The sequence below is a fragment of the Podarcis muralis genome, chromosome W (genome assembly GCF_964188315.1).
Source record: "Podarcis muralis chromosome W, rPodMur119.hap1.1, whole genome shotgun sequence".
NCBI classification, from domain to species: Eukaryota; Metazoa; Chordata; class Lepidosauria; order Squamata; family Lacertidae; genus Podarcis; species Podarcis muralis.
The window spans coordinates 17,682,980-17,707,080 of NC_135674.1; the positions used below are offsets into that span (position 1 = coordinate 17,682,980).

General features: G+C 46.1%; 1 pseudogene; it reads left to right on the forward strand.

The window, feature by feature from the left end:
* The first annotated feature begins 924 nt into the window (after positions 1 to 924).
* On the forward strand, positions 925 to 16,601 carry LOC144326317 (integrase/recombinase xerD homolog; annotated as a pseudogene).
* The last annotated feature ends 7,500 nt before the right edge of the window (positions 16,602 to 24,101 follow it).

Below are 24,101 nucleotides of genomic sequence, written 5' to 3' on the forward strand. Positions count from 1 at the left end.
CGCAGCAAAAAATATTTTATAAAGGGCATTGAATTCACTAGTAGGGGATTTGCATCTAAGCAATATTACAACCTGTTTGATAAGCAGTGTACTGGTTTGCATTTACTGGCTGGTAGCCCATTTCTATACTATCTTACCTGGAGTGTGTTTCACCTCCAGTGCATCTAATACTGAACTAATTGGGTTACAGTGGGCTTAATTTTCACTGCACAGTGTAGACAATACTGAACTAGCTTGCTTTCTTTGTTCTGATTGTGCTTTCCATTGAAGTACCTCCCGGTGTAGACAATACTGAACTAGCTTGCTTTCATTAGGCCGGATGTACTCAACAGGTGGGTATTTTGACTTAACTTGCTGTTCGTGGCATAATTCACTGCCTGCGTAGTCATTACTGACCCGGGTTGCTGGTACGCCTGTGTCGGCATGGCTTCTGGTAGAAACCAACAGGCATCTTCCCGTAATGGTGGCAGGGCTGGCTCCTCAGGTGGACCTCAAATGCCCGCTATGTCGTGCGATCCTGAAGCATTTGCTCAATTTTTCACCTTTTACATGCGGTGCAGGCCAGGAGTGAGGGCGCTTCCTGCTCCCCCTCCTGCATCCCAGGATTACATACCTGACACCCTTCCGAGTAATCAAGAGTGCCCTAGTACCTCAGCCTCTGGCTCTGGCCCCGCCCCGCCCACAACCACCTCCGGTTCCCGCCCCTTAACATGTTCCCAGTCCTCTCGCTCCCTTAGGTCAAAATCGGCCTCCTCGGGTGTTAGGACGCTTCATCATGGGCTTAACAACACTAACAATCAGCAGGCCATAGATGTGCCCAGTATCTTTCAGGATCCACCACCGCAGCCCACAACAACAGTAGGAGATTCCAGGTCCTCTTCCGATGGGGAACACCAGGACATGCCCTCGGCTGCAGCCCCGACCATGACTACCGGTGAGGAACAGGGCGGAAAAAGGAAATCCAAGAAGAAGCACACGTCAGAGGAGAACGCCGCTTTATCTTATGATGAAGATTTCCGTAAAAATGCTTCCCTTTTACCATCCACTCGCTGGGACCTGAGGGACCAGAACTATTGGATGGAGCACGTAGGCCCATATGTTGAAAAGAAACCGCAGGACTCCTCTAAAGCTGGGAAGGTGGAGCCAAAGCGGCGACATCAATGCTGGGACTTCAACAAGGGGGTCTGTTCTCAGTCGGCCTGTAAGTATGCTCACGAATGTGAGAGGTGCCTCGGCAGCCATCCGGCCTCAGCGTTCTTTAAGGGTAAGCAGCCCTTTCTTTTTTTTTTAAATAAATTTTTATTAGTTTTTCATAAGTAAAAAAGAAACAAAGCAAAAACATAAACAAACACAAAATCGACTTCCCCGTACCACCCCTTTTCTGCATTCTTGTTTCAAGATTTTTCAGCAACCCTTTCGTAATAAACTTGTTTATATTTCATAAATTTAACTTCCATAAGTTATTAATACAACTGTAGTTCTTTGTCTCTTATTACCCTGAGCCCCTAATTTTCCAAATTACAACAGTTTTTAAGATAAACTTTGAATTTGTTCCAATCTTCATCCACCGCCTCTTTCCCCCGGTCTCGAATTCTGCCAGTCATCTCTGCCAGTCCCATATAATCGATCACCTTCGTCTGCCATTCTTCCAACGTGGGTAAATCTTGCGTCTTCCAATACTTTGCTAGAAGGATTCTTGCTGCTGTTGTGGCATACATAAAAAATGTCCTATCCTTCTTTGGCACCATTTGGCCCACCATGCCCAAGAGAAAGGCTTCTGGTTTTTTAATAAAGGTTCTCTTCAGAACTTTTTTAATTTCATTATAGATCATTTCCCAGAAAGCCTTAATCTTCGGGCAGGTCCACCAAAGGTGATAGAAGGTTCCCTCCGTTTCATTACATTTCCAACACTTGTTGTTGGGCAGATGATAGATCTTTGCTAACTTAGCCGGAGTCATGTACCACCTGTAGATCATTTTCATAATGTTTTCTCTTAAGGCATTACATGCCGTAAATTTAACACCAGTGGTCCATAACTGCTCCCAGTCAGCAAGGTCAATGTCATGCCCCATATCCTGTGCCCATTTAATCATACTAGATTTCACCATTTCATCTTGGGTATTCCATTTCAACAGCAAGTTGTACATTCTTGACAAATTTTTAGTGTTGGGTTCTAACAGTTCTGTTTCTAGTTTTGACTTCTCCACTTGGAAGCCTTTCTTTCTGTCCTGTTTAAATACTTCATTTATCTGTCGATAATGTAGCCAATCTCTCACCTTAGACTTCAGTTTCTCGAAACTCTGCAATTTTACTTTTTCACCATCTTGTTCTATGATTTCAGAATATTTAGGCCAATTAGAACCCATATTCAATTTTTTCACCTCTTTTGCCTCCATTGGTGACAGCCACCTAGGGGTTTTACTTTCAAACAAGTCTTTATACCTTATCCAAACATTATACAAAGCTTTCCTCACCATATGGTTCTTAAAACCTTTGTGCACTTTTACCTTGTCATACCATATATATGCATGCCAACCAAATCTGTTATCAAATCCTTCAAGATCCAAGATATCTGTATTCTCGAGGAGCAGCCAGTCTTTCAACCAGCAAAACGCTGCTGATTCATAGTAAAGTCTTAAGTCCGGCAGGGCAAAACCCCCTCTATCTTTTGCATCTGTTAATGTCTTAAATTTTATTCTTGGCTTTTTGCCCTGCCAAACAAACTTCGATATGTCTTTCTGCCACCTCTTGAAACAGTCCATCTTGTCTATTATTTGTAATGTCTGAAACAGAAATAACATTCTAGGCAATACATTCATTTTGATAACAGCAATTCTGCCTAACAAGGAAAGTTTCAGCCTTGACCATATGTCTAAATCTTTCTTGACTTCTGTCCAACATTTATCATAATTGTCCTTAAATAAGTTCACATTTTTCGCTGTCAAATTCACCCCCAAGTACTTCACTTTTTTTGCTATCCCCAAACCTGTTTCATTCTGAAATGTCTCTTTTTCTTCATTTGTTAGGTTTTTCTCCAACACTTTAGTTTTTTGTTTGTTCAATTTAAATCCTGCGACTTGACCAAATATCTCAATCAGTTCTAAAACTCTTTTTGTACTAGTGTTTGGCTGCTGCAGAGTCAAAACTAGGTCATCTGCAAATGCCCTTAGTTTATACTCTTTCACTCCGACCTGAATTCCTTTAACCAACTGGTCCTTTCTAATCATATTTAACAAAACCTCCAGGACCAGTATGAAAAGTAGAGGGGAGATAGGGCATCCCTGTCGTGTTCCTTTCTCTATAGCTATCTCTTCCGTTACCACATTATTCACAATTAGCTTTGCCTTCTGCTCAGAGTATATTGCACCTATACCATTTTCAAAACCTTGGCCTACCCCCATCCCTTGGAGATTCTTTTTCATAAAACTCCAACAAATGTTGTCAAAGGCTTTCTCCGCGTCCACAAAAATCAAAACCGCTTTTCTATTAATGTTCATTTCCAGCAGTTCCACAATATATATTATATTCCTCACATTGTCAGACATATGTCTTCCCGGGAGAAAGCCAGCTTGGTCCTTATGAATCTCACCTATCAATACTTTCTTCAGTCTTTTTGCTAAAATGTCTGCAAAAATTTTGTAATCCACATTTAGTAATGATATCGGGCGGTAGTTTTTAACCTGATTCTTTTCAGTCTCAGTCTTTGGTATAAGTGAGATAAAAGCCTCTTTCCACGTTTCAGGTGCCTTTTTCCCCTCCAGTATTTCGTTGCAGACTTCTTTCAGTGGTTGCACTAAACATTCTTTCAAAGCTTTATAATATCTGGCCGTCAAACCATCTGGTCCTGGAGACTTTCCCAGTTGTGCTTTTTGAATGGCCTCCTCTATTTCTTGTTCTGTTATTTTCTCATTCAGAATCAACTTGCCCTGTTCTGAAATTTTAGGTAGTCCATGATTTTTAAGGAATTCATCTATTTCTTGTTCGTTCACTGGCCCTTGTGTGTATAATTTCCTAAAAAAACTTTGAAAACAATTACTTATCTCATTTGGCTTATGAATATTCTTTCCCTCTATCTCCAAACAGGTGACTGTATTCAATTTTTGCCTCTTTTTCAATTGCCATGCAAGGAGCTTCCCACATTTGTCTGCTGACTCGAAAGTCCTTTGTCTCATTTGTTTGATTTTCCATTCTATCTCTTGATTTGTCAGTTCCATATATTGCATCTGGTAATACTTTATTTCTCTCAAAATTTCTTGAGACTTTGGTTTTGACCTCAGTTTCTTTTCTCCTTCCTTCATTTTTTCTAAAATTCTTTCTTTCCTTTCATTTTGCTTTTTCCTCTTGATTGAATTCTGTTGTATCAGGAAGCCTCGCATCACGGCTTTACTCGCGTCCCAGATTGTTCTTTTTTCAACTTCTGTTCTCAAGTTTATCTCAAAGTAATCTTTCAATGTCTTTAGGGCCTTTTTACAAAATTGTTCATCTCTAAATAAGGAGTCATTCATTCTCCATCTAAAGGATCCAGTTGTTGTCATTTTCATTTCCATCTTTACTGCGTTATGGTCGGAGCAGGTTTTTGGGCAGATTTCTACTTTCTTAATCTTTGTAGCCATCACACTAGATACCCAGATTTGGTCAATTCTTGTCCATGTCATTTTAGATTCCGAGAAAAAAGTTCCCTCTCTCTCGAGAGGGTTCCTTGTTCTCCAGATGTCAATCAAGTCCATATTTTCCGTCATCTCGAAGAAAGTCTTTGGTAGTCTTCCTTCTTTAGAAATTGTCTGTCTTTGTGCCTTATCCATGTTTGTGGAGACCACTCCGTTCATGTCCCCCATCATTATTATTTTGCAGTCGAGGTAGTCCAGTAAGGTCTCATGCAACTTCTTAAAAAATTCTGCCTTCCCATCATTTGGTGCGTATATTCCAATTATCAAATATTTTTCCCCCTGAATCTGTACTTCAATTGCCACATATCATGCTGCTTGGAACAATTCCAAGATGGCGGCGCGCATAGACGCTGCGGCTTAGTGCTCTCCCTTAGCGTTTTGTTTTGTTTTTATTATTTTTACTTGGTCTGAGTATGTCTGACCGGGCAAGAAAGATTTACAGCAGGCAGGAACTTCTGAAGGTCGGGTTACAGTGTGAACAAGCTGTAAGAGCTGATTATTTTCGCCCAGATAACGTTCCTGTGGGAGTAGCCAGGCCACCGGGCTCTCCATGGATTACTATGCCTCCAGGGAGGAGGCGAAGGCGGCGTAGAGATAGGAGGCAAAGGCGGGGTTGTCGGGCTGGCGTCCTGGTAAGATTGCAGAGGAGTCCATCTAAACCACCACTCCCTAGCATATTTCTTGCTAATGTGAGATCTCTTGCCAACAAGATGGATGAATTGAGGCTGCAGGCAGCAAAGAACAGCCTTGTAAAAGATTGCTGCGTTTTATTTGTCATTGAGACATGGCTTCAACCGTCCATACCAGACACAGCTATTCAGTTGGAAGGCTGTGCGGTACATCGTCATGACCGAGGCATGGACTTCGGAAAAACCAAAGGAGGGGGGCTGTGTGTATATGTGAACAAATGCTGGTCCAATAATTCTAAGACTGTGGGCAGTCACTGTTCACCGGATTTGGAATATGTGGCTGTTAAATGTAGACCAGCCTATCTCCCTAGGGAGTTCACAGCTGTTATGTTAACTGGTGTGTACGTGCCACCAGATGCCAATGCCAACTTGGCTTTGGGATGCCTGCAGAGCCTTATCAGCAGCCAGCAAGACAAGTATCCTGAAGCTGTGCACATCATTGCGGGAGACTTCAACCATGTTGAACTTAAAACAGTGCTCCCAACGCTCTATCAGCATGTGAAATGTCCCACAAGAGGGGACAAGACACTGGATAAAGTTTATTCGAATGTAAATCACGGCTATAGGGCTTTACAGCTGCCACACTTGGGCCAGTCCGACCATATGTCTCTGTTCCTGGTACCAGCATATATCCCACTCAGGAAACGGGCTCCCACAATATTAAAATCTGTTAAAATCTGGCCTGAAGGTGCTATTCACCAGCTGCAGGACTGTTTTGAGAGAACCAATTGGGATATTTTCGATCGTTCAGACCTGGAGGAGCACACGGCGGCAGTTCTGTGCTATATCAATCACTGCACAGACACTGTCACAGTAAATAAATCCATCCGGTTTTACCCCAATCAGAAACCCTGGATGAATAGAGAGGTCCAGTGCCTGTTGCGGGAAAGGAACAGGGCTTTCAGGTCAGGCGAGGTGCAGCTTTACAGTGTGGCAAGAGCAAACTTGAAGAGGGGTATTCGACGGGCAAAACTGGATTATAGGCTGAGGATTGAGGATAATTTAAGGAGCAACAACACAAGACAGATGTGGCAGGGGATTCAGCATATTACCAACTACAAACCTAACCTTGGTGCTGTCGACGGTGACCCTTTGCTGGCGGAGGAGCTTAACCTCTTCTTTGCTCGCTTCGAGAAGGAGCCACCTGAGACGCCGGTATTACAGCCATCAGCCCATAGGGGCCCCTCATTCACAGTAGAGGAGCATGAGGTGAGACAGGTATTGAGGATGGCGAATCCGAGGAAGGCGGCTGGACCTGATGGCATCACTGGAAAGGTGTTGAAGGGCTGTGCGGATCAGCTGGCGAGGGTCTTTACTAAGATCTTCAACAAGTCCTTACACCAGTCTATTGTCCCACCCTGCCTGAAGTCGTCAACTATTGTCCCTCTGCCTAAAAAATCCACAATCAGTAGTTTGAATGACTACAGACCAGTTGCACTGACTCCAATCATCATGAAGTGTTTTGAGAAACTGGTGCGCCGTCACATTATTTCCTGTCTTCCATCAACTTTTGACAACTACCAGTTTGCATACAGGGCAAATAGATCCACAGAAGACGCTATCACCACCACTCTCCATGCTGCTCTGTCCCATCTGGAGCAGCCGGGGAGTTATGTGAGGCTGCTGTTTGTGGATTTTAGCTCTGCTTTTAACACTATCCTCCCCCATAGACTGGTGTCCAAGCTAGAGGCGATTGGACTCTCCAACTCCACCTGTCTCTGGGTTTTGGATTTTTTGTCAGAACGTTCTCAGAGGGTTAGAGTAGGGTCACATATGTCCACAGCCCTTAGCCTTAACACCGGCTCACCACAGGGTTGTGTGTTGAGTCCCCTGCTCTATGCTCTCTATACGTATGACTGTACAGCCATCTATTCCAGCAACAAAATCATCAAGTTTGCTGATGACACTACGGTGGTAGGGCTCATTTCAGGAGGGGATGAGTCCGCCTATCGGGACGAGGTGGAGCGGCTCTGTGTTTGGTGTGGAGAGAACAATCTGGCTCTTAATACGGCTAAGACCAAGGAATTGGTGGTGGATTACAGGGAAAAAAAGGCGGACATTCAGCCCTTGTATATCAACGGGGAACGGGTGGAGAGGGTGGCGGAATTCAGGTTTTTGGGAGTAACTATCGATCAGGGCATGACTTGGAGCGCAAATACCACTGCTCTGGTGAAGAAGGCCCAGCAGAGAATTTATTTCCTCAGACTTTTAAAGAAGAACAATCTGAGTGAGAGACTGCTGGTGTCCTTCTACCGAGGCTCCATAGAGAGCATTCTTACATACTGTATTTGTGCTTGGTTCTCCAGTTGTACAGCTAGGGAGAGGAAGGTGCTCCAGAAGGTCATAACCACAGCCCAAAGGATTATTGGTCATCCTCTCCCATCTTTGGAAGAACTGTACGGTTCCCGTTGTCTTAGGAAAGCAAACAACATCCTGCAGGATTCATCTCACCCGGGATACAGTCTGTTTGCACTACTGCCTTCTGGCAGGAGATATAGAAACATCAAGTCAAGGACAAATAGACTGAAAAACAGTTTCTATCCAAGAGCTGTGGCCTTTTTGAATGCTGTAACTCGATAGTGTGACCTGGGAGTTTGATGGGTGTGGGTGTGGGTGTGGCTGGAATGTGGTTTGTTTGGTTGTTGTGGTTGTTTTGCTTTTGTTGTTTTTAAGGGATGGCATCCAATTTCGTTGCACTTGTGCAATGTTGCACTTGTGTAATGACAATAAAGAATCTAATCTAATCTTCCTTCTTCATCCTTAAATTTCATTTTTGGATCCAATTTTTCTTTTGCATAAATCACTACTCCTCTCTTTTTTACTTTATCAGAAGATATAAATTCTTGTCCTAATCTTTTGTTCACCAACAGTTTCCTGTGTGCTCTGGTTATGTGGGTTTCCTGTAGACATATCAGATCCAGTTGTTCCCTTTTCAAAATATGAAAAACTTGTCGTTTTTTTCTGGGAAGGTTCAAACCGTTACAATTCCAGCTAAGAAGTTGCAGAGACATTTTGTTTGTTAGGTGTTTGACCCTCCGACTGCTCCAAGCTTTTCTTCCTCTTCAGTTGGCAGTTGTGGTAGTCCAAATGATAGATTTGCGATGTTCGTTAGCCCTCCTCCTTCTAGTGTTGATCCTTGTCCTTCTCTTGCCGGGTCCACCGTACCTTTCTGTAGGTCCTCTAGGTTTCTCTCCAATAAGTGTTCTTTTTCCTGTACTGTTCTTATTCTTACTTTCTTCCCTTTGTAGTTAAAGGACAACCCCTGTGGAAATTCCCACCTGAAGAGTATAAAGTTCTTCCTCAGCAGATTGGCCAAGTCTCTATAAAAAGTCCTCACTTCCAAGATGTGTTTAGGGATGTCCTTAAAGATTTGGACTTGGATGTTTCCAATTACCAAAGCTTTTTGATAATGGAGGTTCAGTATCTTGTCTCTTTCCTCTTTTGTTCTGAAGGTGATCAGACAATCCCTTGACTTCTTGCTTTGCTTTCTGCCAAGTCTGAAAGCAGTTGTTATCTCTACTTCATCCTCCTCCAGATCTCCTTGCCAATTTTCCAAAATTGCCTCTGTGAGAAATTCCGTCAGATTGTCCTCTTCATTCTCTGGAACCTGTCTTAATTTCAGATTCCGTTCTTTCCGTTGTAGTTCCAATAAGGAGAGGGCCGCTTCATGCTCATTCACCTTTTTCTCTATCGGCGCAAGTTTTTCCTGTGTCTCCCCTGCAACAGATCTTGCACTCTCTGCAATTTTCCTAGTTTCTGTGGATTCCTGAATCAGTCTATTTATAGATTCTGTATTAGTCGCCACTGACGTGGTGTTCAAGTCCAATCTTGCTGTAAGTTCTGTCAATTTCTTTGAATTTTCTGTGGATTGCTTTGTTAAGGCCTCTAGGGATTGATTTATCTTGAGCAGTGCCTGTGTCATAGATTCCATTGATGCTGCTGTCGCACTTTCCGGTGCAGGCACTGTATTGCCAGAGATTGAGGCTCTTTTCTTTTGTGTAACTTTAGCTTTAGATCTGGTTCTTATCTCCTCTGCCGTGCCACTCATATCCCAAGGCCGTTCTCACAGGAAAAACTTGCAATGGAAAATCCCACTGTTAGTCAGTTACTTTGCAGTTTTTTCCCTCTTAGTCCTCAAAAGGGAGCAATTAGTAGTATCCAAGTTAGGGGAAACAAAGAAACAGAAAGCCGGATGTAAAGAATCTAAAGTCCGCCATTAAAGTTTTTTTTTTTAAACTTTTTCTCCAGTTAGATTTAAGTAATCAAATATCTGTAACAAAGTCCCGTTCAAGTCTTAAAAGTCTTAAAACTTTTTCACCATTTAAGATATAGTCTATGTCCACTTCAAACCTATTTTAAAGAACAATTTTCCCGGTGTTAACTCCTGGCAGATCGTCCCCAGGGGATCAGGGCAGTGAAAAACTTTGTTTCCCTTTGAATTAAGAGTATCTTCACTAGACTGTCTTTTTTCCCCCTTCTCCTGCCGATTGGGGGGGAAGAGATACTTTTGACAGCTCAGGGTTGACAGCTCGCAACTAAGTTTCTTGTAACTGCAGCGAGGTCTTTCGTTGCTTTAAATTTCTGCAGTCCGGGGGGGGGGGCAGACTTCCTTATTTTATGCCCTCCCGTTTTCAGCCAAATTTTCAAAATTTTAAAGGTCCCGTTCCTTTTTTTTCCCTGCTCTTACTCACGGGAATCCAGTCCAGATTTTCTTTCAGGAAGGAATCGGCGCTCTCCGCTTATGGCGACGCGGCTTCACTCCGCAGGCTGGGTAGCGACTCTCAGCACCGCGCTCACTCCCGATGCCGCTCCGGAGCCTTTAAAAAGGCTCTTTCACAGTACCGGGGGGCGCAAAGGTGCCCACCGAGTCTCCTTGCTCTCAGGCTTCCGCGCCTGGGATTTTAGGGGTCCCCCGCTCGCCGTAGCGGGTAAGACGGGTAAGCAGCCCTTTCGGGGCGGAAGGGGGTACTCGCACCAAGGCACAAGGGGTACCCTCGGACAACCCCAAGGGACTGCTGGGGACCGTCAGTAATAGCTCTCTAGGGTTAGCCTTCACTCCAGTCAAACTACATGCTTTAAAAACCCTGCTAGATAGTTACCCTGATAAAAAAGCAGCCAGATACCTTTGGGAGCGGTTTTCTTTAGGCTTTAGAATCCCGGTTTCTTTCCCACCCAACCCTTGCAATCCTCCTAATCAGAAATCAGTAAGGGAAATGCCTGAGATCGCGAGAAAGAAAATTCAAAAGGAAATCGCGGCTGGGAGGGTGGCCGGTCCCTTTAAAGTGCCACCTATCGATGGTTTGCACATCTCCCCGCTGGGCATAGTCCCTAAAAAAGCCCCCGGGGAATTCTGCATGATCCATAATCTTTCCTACCCAAGGGGTAGCTCGGTCAACAATGCCATACCACAAGAGCTTTGTTCGGTAAAATACGCTTCTTTTGACCATGCCGTAAATCTGATACGCAGATTCGGAAAAGAGGCGCTGCTGGCAAAATGTGGTATAGATTCGGCCTTTCGTCTCCTGCCAGTACATCCCGAAGATTTTCGTTGGTTGGGTTTCAGGTTCGCAGGATCTTACTTCATCAACAAAGCAATGCCAATGGGTTGCTCAGTGGCATGTGCTGCCTTTGAATCCTTTAGTACATTTCTGGACTGGGCGCTCCAATTCAAAACAGGTTCCACCGGGGTGTCGCATTACCTCAATGACTTTATTCTCGTTGCTGCCACAGAACAGGAGTGCACCAATTTGTTGAAGGCATTCATATCCTTAGCAGAGGAACTTGGTGTTCCGTTGGCGGCAGACAAAACCGAGGGCCCAGCCACAACCATGGTTTATCTAGGCATTGAATTAGACACAATCACCCAGTCCTCCAGGTTACCAAGGGAAAAACTAGTGGCGCTTAAGGACTTAATCCAACAGCTCCTCCCATTCAAAAAAGTTACTCTTAGGCAAATCCAGTCTTTATTAGGCCATCTAAATTTCGCATGCCTAGTAGTATCCCCGGGCCGCCCTTTCTGTGCCCATCTAGCTAGACTGTCGGTGGGCCTTCGGGCACCCCAACACAGAGTTCGTCTTTCCAAGGCGGTTAAATCCGACCTTGAAGTATGGCTGCAATTCCTAGACAAGTATAATGGCATTTCTTTGTGGCAGGACACCATGCTGCTCCATGCTGATTTTCAGGTCCAATCAGATGCGGCAGTCTGAAAAGTAGTCTATTTTATGTCTATTTTCTTTCTCCTGCTGGCATGCAAGGGGGAAGGGAGTGTGCATCTCTCAAGAGGGAGGTGCCGCTCATTGAAGATCTCCCTGGTCTGACCGAAGACCAGCCAGGAAAGATCACCGGCAACAGGCCCCAATGCCTGGGAAGAGGAGTCAGCCTTTCCCGAGGGGGCCAGTTTCCAACAAGTGGTAGCAGAGTTGCTGGTTGTGCTGCTTCCAACGACGTCTGACAGTTCCTGGTGGATGGCTGCCTGATGAACGCGGATCGAAGGATTCTCCGGTTCATCGAAGTTCAGCTGTTTTCCTGCTGTTTGTTTTTTGGATTAAAACACAGCAAAAGTCAAGTTCCTGCATTCCGAGGGAGAGCTGTTTACCCTGCCGGTAACCGCCGAGGAACTGTGAGTACTCTGTGCTGATTTATGGGCTCGTTAAGCATCAAAGGCAAAGGACGCAAGCCGGAGTTGAGCAGTTAAGGCTCAAAGGCTGTTGGAATTTACAGCTTGCTTGCTGCCAAGGATTTACAGCTAGTGGCGGATAGCTGTTAATTGGGATCAAGATGGATGCCAAACCGGGGACGGGGCTCCCCTACCCTCCGCCGTTATCAGATGGCAATTATTCCTCCTGGTCTCTGAAAATGCAAGCCCTGCTCAAGGGACAGAGAATATTTGGAGTAATTCGAAATCCCATTCCTGCTGCACCAACAAGGGCCTGGAATGACTCTAACATGCAGGCAAGGTGTGCAATCGTCTTGTGTGTAGGGGACGATCAGTTGGTGCATATTTCAGGTTTGGAATACGCAAGGGACATTTGGCTTGCTCTACGACGTATTCATATGCGCGAAGCAGCTGGGACTGCACTGTTGCATTTTGAGAAGCTCACAAACTTAAGACTTAAGCCGGATGGGGATATCCAGGCGCATCTGACACAGATGCAATATCTTCGCCAGCAGATGGCGCAGAGGAATTTTCCACTTGATGAATCAGTCTTATGTTTCATGATCATAAACAGCTTGGATCAGAGATTCAAGACGGTTGGGAGTCAACTGGGTTCGCTCCTTGCTGCAGATCTGACGGTGCAGCGCATTTGTGCCGTTTTGCTTAATGAGAATGACAGACTAGCTGCAGTGGCTGTTGCTGATGGGGGGAGTGAAGCTGCCAGTTCTACCCCCACCAATGTTGTTGCTCAAGAGGAGCAGGCTGTAGCCCTAAACGTCATTCGATGCTACAATTGTGGTCAGGCTGGCCATTTTCAGAAGAACTTTAAAAAGAGCCATGTTTCCAAAGGAGCCAAGGGGAGCTCAGCAAAGCCAGAGGCTACAAGCAAGGGTCGTGCCAAGTCACAGGTGAGACCAGCAAAGGCTTTGATGTCGCCAAAGGCTTCATCATCGGTTGAGAATGCGATTGTAATAGACGCAGGAGCTACAGAACACCTAGCAGCACGGCGAGAATTATTCTCTACATTTCAGGATCAACACTTCACTGTGAAACAGGCCAATGGTCAGGAGATGGAAGCAACTGGATTCGGGACTGTATATCTGGAGAGTCTGAATTTGACTATAAACAACGTTTACCTTGTCCCAGGTTTAAAATTCAACTTGCTGAGCGTATCTCAGATGGCAAAGAAAGGATTGGTGATATCCTATGATGAGAAGAGATGCAGGATCTTCAAGGACGGAAAGCTGCATCTTTCTACCAACGAGAAAGATGGACTGTATCTGTTGTATTTTGATGTATGTGATTACAAAGAATGTAATGCTTGTGAAACTAAGATGTCTTCTTTTACAGGTTTATCCACAGGTGCCAAGGAAAAGAAATCCACGAAGGTTACCAAGATTTTTCAGCGGGTGTATGCTGACGTAATTGGTCCTCTACCGCCCTCTAGAGGCAAAGCAAAATTCTATCTTGTAATTGTTGATCATTATTCTCAGTATGTGTGGATTCACGTACTGGAGAAACCACAGGAAACCTTAGCAAAGTTCAGAGAGTTTTGTGATAAGGTTAAATTTGTTCATGATGCTAATGTTGAAAGTCTTTTCACAGATGAAAAGCCAATTTTTGTTTCACAGGATTTTCAAGATTTCCTTGAGAAACGTGAGATAGATCATAAGATTGCTGTCTCTGAAGCTTCATGGAACTGGTGTGTGTGTGTGAAGGTGAACACAGAATTGCAGAAAGGCATGGAAGCCCAACTGCTTAGTTCACATTTGCCCCAAGAGTTCTGGGCCGAATCGCTGAGCGCATTTTCTTACACGTGGGCGAGAAAGGTTTCAGCAGGTATGGAAAGTTCTCCATTTGAGAGGCTGTTCCAGAGGAAACCTTCAGTTAAACACTTTAGGGTCTTTGGATCTCATGTGCGTGTGGATACACCACAGGGAATTAAGGGTGCCAATGGCATTTTTGTGGGTTATGAAAAGGGTTTCTACAGAGTAGTATTGCCTGTGTCTGATCAAGTGATTCTCACAAAGTTTGTAGAGAGCACTGCAAGACAGGAGAGAGAGGTTCTCCACACATTTCCCACAGATGTCAACACAGATGAGTATTCTGATACTGAGAGTGACACAGAGAGCTCAGAGAGTTCTGCTGACACAGTCATTGAGAAGGGTTCATACACAATGTCCAGGCCTTCACAGGTTAAGGCTGAACTGGAATTGACAGAACCACTGTTTACTGTTGGGCGTGGTTCTCCCAAAAGTCCCAAGGATGAACCAGTCAGCAAGGAGGATCTGCACGTCATTCGCAGATCTGAGAGAGTCACAAAGGGAATACCACCCAAAAGGTACTCTCAGGAGTTTGCTAACTCAGCTGTTGCATGTGTTGCTGTAGTTAACAACTCAAGCCAGGTTCAAGGTTTGTCCAAGACAGAGACAAAGTCACTCCTGAAAGTTGCAAGAAGCAACGCAATTCCCCCTAGCCAAGGTAGAGCAGAAGCTCTAATTCCTTGGAAAACAGGCAACCAGAGGTTTACACTGGTGGAACCAGTGGCAGGTAGTTCCAAAGGTGGAACTGAAACAACTGGGGATTGTTATGTGTATAACAACTGTTTATTATTATTATTATTATTATTATTATTATTATTATTATTATTATTTAATTATACCCCGCCCATCTGGCTGGGCCTCCCCAGCCACTCTGGGCGGCTTCCAAAAGAACATTAAAATACTGTGATACATCAAACATTAAAAGCTTCCCTTTGTTTTCTTCTCTAGATGCTGCTTTTGTTTTCGCAACTCGCTTCAACTCATATGGGGGAGGATGTTGTAATATGAGTGCTCAGCAGCTGCAAAGTAGCAGCACATTGTTTACATCACATGAATTGTCTGATGTTTCTGAGCGTGGGACTCAACTCTCTTCTCAGGAATGTGCTCTCAGTGTAACTTGAGACCTTCCTGTTGTTCTTGCAAAGGAGGAGTTTGTGAGATGTTCGGAGCTTTCTGAGAGAGCAGACATGCTTTGTGCAAGCTCTTATGCAGTGTACAGTCCAGGAATAAAGTAGACTTAAAATAGACTACTTTTCAGACTGTTTTCTTTCTCCTGCTGGCATGCAAGGGGGAAGGGAGTGTGCATCTCTCAAGAGGGAGGTGTCGCTCATTGAAGATCTCCCTGGTCTGACCGAAGACCAGCCAGAGAAGATCACCGGCAACAGGCCCCAGCGCCTGGGAAGAGGAGTCAGCCTTTCCCGAGGGGGCCAGTTTCCAACAGGTTCCTTAGGGTTCGGGGTCTATTTCAGAGGGCAGTGGTGCGCACAGCACTGGCCCCCGGCTTGGCAGGGAAAGCCCATCACGCGGGATCTTACCTTCTTAGAATTCTTCCCCATCGTGGTGGCTGTTCATTTATGGGGTGAGGTATTTGTAACCACAGGGTGTGCTTTTGGACCGACAATCAGGCGGTGGTATCTGTTCTTTCAACTCAGTCATCACGCTCCCCAAGGGTTGGCAATCTCCTCCGTTCCTTTGTCCTCTTGTGCCTTGAACGCAACATCTATTTTTCTGCCAAGTTTGTGCCGGGCGTTAATAACGCCATCGCGGATGCTCTGTCTTGCTTTCAGATGGACCGCTTCCACTCGTTAGCGCCAGAGGCGGAACAATTGCCGCAAACTTTCCCGGAGCACCTTTGGAGCCTTGGCAACATGAAGTTATGAAGGGAGTATTGGCCTCAGTGGCACCATCCACACTGAGATCATATAAAAAGGCGTGGTCGGATTTCCTAAAGTTTCGAGATAGGACATGTAACGCTAGCGTTACATTCCCTCCCTCAAAAGCCGAAGTCTTAAAATACTTAGTGCACTTGAAGGGTTTAGGTAGAGCTGCGAAGACCCTAAACATCCAATCCGCCGCGATATCCTTCTTTTGCAAGGCGGCATATTCCACAGACCCTTGAGCGGACTTTGTTGTGCGCAAGGCTCTGGAAGGATGGCGTAGGCTACAGCCCCCTAGCAACGACAAAAGGAAACCTATAACATTCGACATTCTTTTCCAAATTCACAAAAAATTGAGAACTATATGCTGGTTAAAATACGAGGCCCGCCTATTCTCAGCAGCTTACTCCATTGCGTTCTTTGCCGCATTTCGGATCGGGGAAGTGGTATGCGAAGGTGGTCCGAACAATGCTCAGCGGGGTATTCTGCTAAATGAGCTGACCCTTTCCCGCACCGATCTGGTTTTGCATGTGCGCAGTTCTAAGACCGACCAGCAAGGAAAATGCGCCCTGATTTGATTGTTAGCAACAAAGAGGACGGGGCCTTGCCCGGTAAAAGACACTAGGCGTTTCCTATACTTGAGACCTAACCTATCCGGCCCCCTTCCAATTCATAGTGATGGCTCCCTTCTGTCCAGGCACCAATTCACACGGGTGATGCGGATAGCAATTGCGGCTTGCGGCCTCCCTGCAGCAGAGTTCGCTGCTCACTCCTTCCGGATTGGGGCGGCCACCACTGCAGTACACATGGGCCTCTCAGCAGAAAGGATTAAGGACATGGGGCGGTGGAAATCAGACGCATACAAAGCTTATGTTAGAAAGAACCAATAACCAAAAGCGCTATTCCTGATCATTTCTTGTCATTTCATTTCCCTTCCAGGAGACGCAAGAATTCGCATTTGGATTGTGGGCCACAGTATCGTTCACTGGGCAGCGAAGCGGGCTGTTGCGGCTGGCTTAGGGCGAGGGCTGAACTTACCCTCAGATGTGCACGTGACATGGATTGCTAAGAGGGGGAGGCCCTGGGCCGAGTTGATGCCGGTCATGAGGACCAGAGTCACAATCGAAGGCCCACCAGATGCCTTAATTATCCAGCTGGGGGAAAACGACTTAGCTTACCGTAAAGCCATAGACTTACAATGGAACATGTTTAGGGATTTTGATGAGCTACTTACCACCTATCCTAGACTTAACGTTTTGTGGTCATCACTGCTGGAAAGGCGGATCTGGAGGGATTCTCGCTGCCCTATCGCATTGAACAGAGCCAGAAAGGTTTTGCAACGTACTGTGGCGCGTAGAGTGGCGGCACTGGGGGGACGGGTAATCGACCACCCCAATATCCAGTTTGCAAAGGTGGCCCTCTACAGGGATGATGGTGTGCATCTTTCGAATGCTGGAAACGATGTTTGGTTGAACGATATTATGTCAGGGATTAGGGATTGGTTACAGGCTTGAGGGTATTGGCGACGTGCCTGGGCTCGAATGGCGGTTAGGCATTGGTAGGGGCATTGTTCTATTATTATGCAGATGAAAGGGGGGAAGGAAGCGCCATCACCTTCCCCCAAAGCAAAAGGGTAGTCCGATAAAGGATTCCGGGGGGGCGTGGCCTTGTCCTAAGCCTTTGGAGGTGTGGGCCCACGGCACTGTTAGGATATTTCCGTTCCTCCTTAAAAAGGGAGCAGGATGTTGTTAGTCGCAAAGTCTGTGTACTTCCGGCTCACAGGGAGTTTCTGTTTTTGTATATAGCTTTTGTCTCTCTCTGTTGCCTCGACATGCAGGCAGGCAGGCATGTTTTTTCTTTGTTCTGACCAACGCTGAATAAAGCTGTACATATGCTGCTCTCCTTGTGGAATGTGAAACACAGGAGCCGTCAATTACAACATTCCTAGAGTGTACATGTTTAGACATGGGGAGGGATGTTTGTCCAGCCAGCAGGTAAACTTCCTGGGACAGACTTCCTCTGCATGTGACTAGAGGTGGGTGTGGCCTCACCTGTGCAGGTAATGATAAAAGCACAGGGCAGGGGCAGCCATCTCTCTCTTACTCTCTCTATTCTCTTCCTTCAAAGAAGCAACATCTGCTAAGCTAAAGATGCCCTCTTGGCTCCCAGCCAAGAGAGGAGAAAGGGACCATCTTCTTATAAGATAGAATCCAAATGTATATTACTTCACTAAGTTTAAGTCTGCCTTCTGGGATCTGATGTGAACAGAATGTGAGTAAACTCTTTTTATACTTTTGTAAAGGACTGTGTCGTGTCTTCTATTTTAAGAGGGAATAAAGGGGAAATTACCAGAGTGATTATTATAGAGGCTTAAGCAAGCCTGAGCACACGCTGCCGTTGCAAACTTAAATAAAGGGGAATGTTTTACTCTGCTGATATTGGGAACTTGTTAACACAAGTTGGATAAGGATATAATAAGTCAATATATATCCTCTCCTGCATCCCTGAACATTCCCACACTCCTGAGTGCATCTTTTGTTGTGCGAACTGTGCGAAAAGGGTGTGCATGAGTCCTGGGATGTGGACAGCTATTTCTGAGGCTCGTGTCGCTAATTGACTGATACTGTATCTACGGGAGATTGATGGATCGTCCTGAGACGATGTGGAGGCATGATGGCCTTTGTCTCCCTGGCATTGTCCCAACAACAGGTTTCGGGCCCAGATTCACGGCACTTACAGGAGAGTAAGACTGCGAAAGACTGCGAGAGGTATGTGCGGAAAAGTCAGACTTTTCTGTTGCCGCAACACAGTCTTTGAAGTCCGGCAGGCTAATTAGCCTGGGAGACGAGCCAGAGACCTCATGATTTATGAGCTGCCAAGATAAGGAGTTTTTGAAGTGAAAAAGACTCACGGCTCAAGTAAAAACCTGGAATGGAGTTTTTACAAGCCTCAGGTGCTGTTCCGTGCCCAAAGCTTAATGCCCACAATTATGAGACCTGGGCAAGGTGGTGTGAGGGCCTGTTGCATCAGTTTGGAGTGTGGCATACAGTGAGTGAAGCCCCTCCAGTTCCTCTGACAGATAGATGGAGGGCCAAAGATTCAAGGGCCATAGACGTGATTGTCTTATCCGTCACTCTGGAGGAAATTGTAACACTGGCTGGCAACACGACAGCAAGTCAGATGTGGACGTCATCCCAGGCAGCATTCCAGCCTCTAGGGGGAGCCAAGGAGTCGGCAGCTGAGAGCTCTGTTTCCCATGAGAGCCAAGGTCATCCCCACAGATACCGGAAGGCCAGAAGTAAACAAAGACAGAAGCCTGCAGATGGCCCAAAGCAGAAGGGGGGTGGAAAGCCCAGGCCAGGGAACAACAAGGCTTTGTTTGCTGGCACTGCTTCACCAAAGGCCAAAGGCAAGTTTGATGGCCAGGAGCAGGGGGGCAAGCTGCAGCCCAAGCCAGTGGAAAACAAGGTTCTGTTTGCTGGCACTGCTTCTCCAAAAGCCAAAGGAAAGTTTGTTGTTGATTCTGGAGCCACAAGGCATTTATCGAAGGATAAACATCTGTTTATCTCCTTCACGCCTCAAGATGGAGAGATCCACCAGGCTGATGGAAAGACGCTGCAAATCGCAGGAGTTGGGACAGTGAAACTGGCAAGTCTTCAGACAATTTGCTCAGTGTCCCACAGCTGACTGGGCAAGGCTTTGAGATTTGCTTCAAGAAGAGCATCTGTGTCATCAGAAAAGGCAAAGAGGACATTTTGCATGCAAAGTTTATGGATGGCTTGTTCTGTATAACTTATGATGACAATGGTGTTGATGTGTCTAATGTTGAATCTTGTTGTGTTACACAAACTAACAAAGTTCTTCATGCAGGATGCATTCACGAGGCGCACCGAAGATTTGGTCACATGTCTTGGCAGGCACTGGCCAAGATGCCTGGGTTGCTTCAGGGTTTGAACATCAAGCCCTGTAAGTTTCACATGAAATGTGTATCTTGTGCAGAGAACAAGGTGAAGGTTGCTCCAAAAGGCAAGGAGTCTAGCAGGCAGGCTTCCAAACCCTACCAGCTAGTCCACGCAGACCTGGTTGGTCCACTTACGCCCTCTTTGGGTGGAGCAAGGTACTTCATGGTTCTAATTGATTCTTTTTCCAGGTACATTCATGTGTTTATGCTCCAGCAGAAGTCGGAAGCGTTTCCTAGGTTCAAGGCGTTCTGTGCATGGTTGGAGAATGCTCACAGTAAACGTATCGGCTGTCTGTTTACTGATCGAGGCGGTGAATTCACTTCTCAGCAGTTTGAAATTTTCCTGACTGAGAAGGGAATCCAGCACGACCTCTCAACGCCTAGATCTCCATGGATGAATGGACTTGTTGAGCGAGCAAGCCAGACTTTGCTTCAAGGCCTAAAAACCTTGTTGCATGATGCCAATCTCCCTGAGAAGTTTTGGGGGAGTCTCTGTCCACGTTTGTTTACACTTATAATCGCAGATTGTAGTCACCTATTGGTTGTACTCCCTATGAGAAGATGTTTGGTAAGAAACCTTACGTCAAGCACATGAGAATCTTTGGTTCTGACATGTGGGTCCACACCCCACAGAGCAGCAAGCTTGGAAAGCGTGGGGCACATGGTTTGTTCATGGGGTACGAAAAAGGTGCATACAGGGTATGGATGACTGACTCTAAGTCTATTAGGTTCACAAAGAGTGTTGAGTACAATCCTAAGTGGGGGGGGGGGGATGTGGGGATTTTCCAGAGTCACTCAGAGGAAGACGAAGATGATGTGAAAAAAGCAGCTGATGTTGAGGTAGAAGAGGAAGCTGAGGATGATGAGGATGATGATCAGAGTTCGGATTCCAGCTCAGTGGGCAGCACTGCTGCTGGTGTCAGCGACAGTGATGACACAGCAGACTACAAGAGCGCAAAGGCCTCAGTCAGACCATCTGATGCGTCTGACAATGAACTGGAAGAACCACTGTTCACCATTGGTCACGTTTCTCCTAAGAAGGAGGAAATGAGTGCAGAAGACTTGCGTCTAGTACGCAGATCTGAAAGGGCCACAAAAGGCAAGCCCCCAAAGAGATTTGCTGATGAGTTTGCTAAGACGGCAACTGCTGTTCTTAGTAGCTCAGAGAAGGTGTGGGAACCTTCAAGCTTCAAAGAGGTTCAGGAGTTAACCTCTAAAGATGCTGAGCCATGGCTAAATGCTATGAAGGCTGAAGTTGATTCCTTGGATAGGAACCAAACTTGGGAACTGGTACCGGTAGTCCCAGGTATGAGACTGGTTGGCAGCAAATGGGTCTTCAAGGCCAAGACAGACCAGACGGGCAAGGTTATCAGGCACAAAGCCAGATTGGTAGCCAGAGGTTTTTCACAGGTACCAGGACAGGATTACCACGAGACCTACTCACCCACCGTCAAGTATGAGAGCATTCGGCTAATGCTCCAGATTGCTGCAGAGGAGAAACTGCACGTTTCCCAACACGACGTTAAGACAGCTTTTTTGCACGGGGTTTTGGGGGAGGAGCTGTATATGCTTCCCCCTGACGGGATGCAGATACAGAAGGGAATGGTCTGTAAACTTCGGAAGTCCTTATATGGTCTCAAGCAGAGTGCCAGGTGTTGGAACACAAAATTCACTGAGACATTGCTTTCTCTTGGTTTTCACCAAGGCAAAGCTGATCCATGTGTGTTTGTCAAGGAGGAGGGGCAAAACAAACTGTATTGTTTATGTTTTGTTGATGATCTTCTGATGTTTTGGAAGAATCAGGCTTTGTACCAAAGCACCCTAGCTCAGCTGAAGGAGCACTTTGACATGAAGGATCTTGGTGAGGTATCCAACTATCTTTCTCTGCAGGTGGAGAGTGACCAAGCAGGTAATTTTCTGTTACACCAAACACAGAAAATTGCTGGTGTATTAACCAGGTTGAATTTGGTTGATGCAAACCCAGCAGACACACCGATGGTGACAGGTTACCAGGTAGATAGTACTGCTGAAGCGCTTCCTGACACTACGCTGTACAGATGTATTCTAGGCAAGTTGAATTTCATTGTTAGATGTTCAAGACCTGACATAGCTGTGAGCACTAACCTGCTTAGCAGACAGGCTGAGGTTCACCAGTCAGAAGACTGGAGGTCTTGAAATCTTTGCAGATGCTAGTTTTGGAAGTGACACCACGGATGGTACAAGCACTTCTGGAGTATGCTACATGTACAACCACTGTCTGTTTGACTGGCTGTGCAAGAAGCAAACGACAATAAGCCTAAGTTCCTGTGAAGCAGAACTCAATGCTCTGTCATTTTCACTCATGGATTGTGAATGGTTGATACAGCTGTTTCAGGACATCAGAGTTTCTGTGAAATGTCCTAGACAAGTGTATCAAGACAATAGATCCTGTTTGGCTTTGCTGAACTCAGAGAGTTGCAAGCAAAGAACCAAGTACTTGCAGATTAAGCTACATCGTGCAAGAGAGTGTATTCAGAAAGGACTCATTCAGGTGTCCTACATACTAGGAAATGAAATTCCTGCTGATCTGTTGTCTAAGGTTGTTAACAGAGAACAATTTAAGGTTTATGTACAGAGGTTGCAATTGGGTTGAACCACAGGTACTATAGGTTACACGGAAAGGGGGAGGATGTTAGGATATTTCCGTTCCTCCTTAAAAAGGGAGCAGGCTGTTGTGAATCACAAAGTCTGCGTACTTCCGGCTCACAGGAAGTTTCTGTTTTTGTATATAGCTTTTGTCTCTCTGTTGCCTCGACACGCAGGCAGGCGGTCATGTTTTTTCTTTGTTCTGACCAACGCTGAATAAAGCTGTACATATGCTGCTCTCCTGAGTGCATCTTTTGTTGTGCGAACTCTGCGAAAAGGGCGTGCATGAGTCCTGGGATGTGGACAGCTATTTCCGAGGCTCGTGTCGCTAATTGACTGATACTTTATCTACTGGAGATTGATGGATCGTCCTGAGACGACGTGGAGGCATGATGGCCTTTGTCTCCCTGGCAGTGTCCCAACAGGCACGCCCCCAAGCGGTAACTCTGGGGGGAGGTCCTAGTTGACGTGCATCAGCAGGACTCCCCCTATTGGTGGTTAACCCTCACCGGTCTTCAAGCAAACGGGCTGAAGCCGGTTAGTTGTTAGGACCAATGCCTAAGCCAATACCACTCAATTCCTGTAATCAATAAAGTTGTGGCCTAATTCGACCCATTAACCCGAATTCTTGTGTCTCGTGTCTTTATTTCTGAGGGGGGAGGCGGGAACTCGCCACGCAACAACAACAACAACAACAACGTCTGCCCCTCTCCTTCTCTTCTAGGTTCAGGCGACTGAGGGACATGGCAGCCCGCAAGAAAAAGAGGACCCGCAAAGTCCCCAAGAAGTCCAGGGTTGCTGTGGGCCCACGTGAGCAAATGCTTCCTTTTCATTTTGGAGCGTAAGGAGGGGTGGCCTTAATGCTCTAATACTCAACTGTGGAAAATAAGTAGAAATGAACTAACAGATTTGAAAATAAGGGACCAGCAGCCTCGAAAATAAGGGATCAGCAGCCAAAATAAGGGATTTTGCTTAGTTTATACATAAATCCGGCACTGATGGAGCCATGCTGCTTTTGCTGCGACTAGATTGGACTAGATGATCCTAAGGGTCTACAACTCTGACCAAAGAAGAGTGGCAGACAAAACTGATGAACAACGTCGAGATGGCAAAGCTCACAGGCAGAATTAAAAACCAGGAAGAGGACCTCTTTAATAAAGAATGGGGAAAGTTTATAATTTATTTGAAAAGCTATTGTAAATCCTACATTGGTAGGATTGACAGAAAACTTGTAGTAAAAATTTGAACTATGGATGGACAAATGATTTATAAAAATAGAGTTATGAAAGGGATGCAGAGGGGGAAATCGCTACATTAAGATGCTGCACTGGTTGGAGGCTATGCTAAGCAGCACGTTGGGGCTGCCGTCGTCCTGGCACGAGTTCCATCAGCCCTTCCCCGCCCAAGAGAGAGGGAGGGAGGGAGAGAGACTCTTGCCCACGCCGCCCGTGAGCCCGGCATGAGACAGTTGTGGCACCGCCACGGCCGCTGAAGCACCGGCCTTCTGCGTCCTTCCCCATCCCCTACTCTTCCTCCTCCCTCAGGCTGCCTCCTCAGCTGCCGCTGCCCCCTCCGGCTTCCCCTGGCAGTGCGGCGGAAGTCTCGCAAGAGAGGGGCTGCCTGCTCGCCCGCCACCACCCTTCTCCTCACGACGCGCCCCTGAGGGGGGAAAGGGAGAGACGGAGACGCGGCAGCTCGTGTGCGCGCTCTCTCTAGGTGGAGGACCCCGAGCCGCTGCTTCCCTCTCGAGCCGGGCGAGTATGAAACCCAGGAAATTTAAGGGACATCATCAATCCGGGACAGC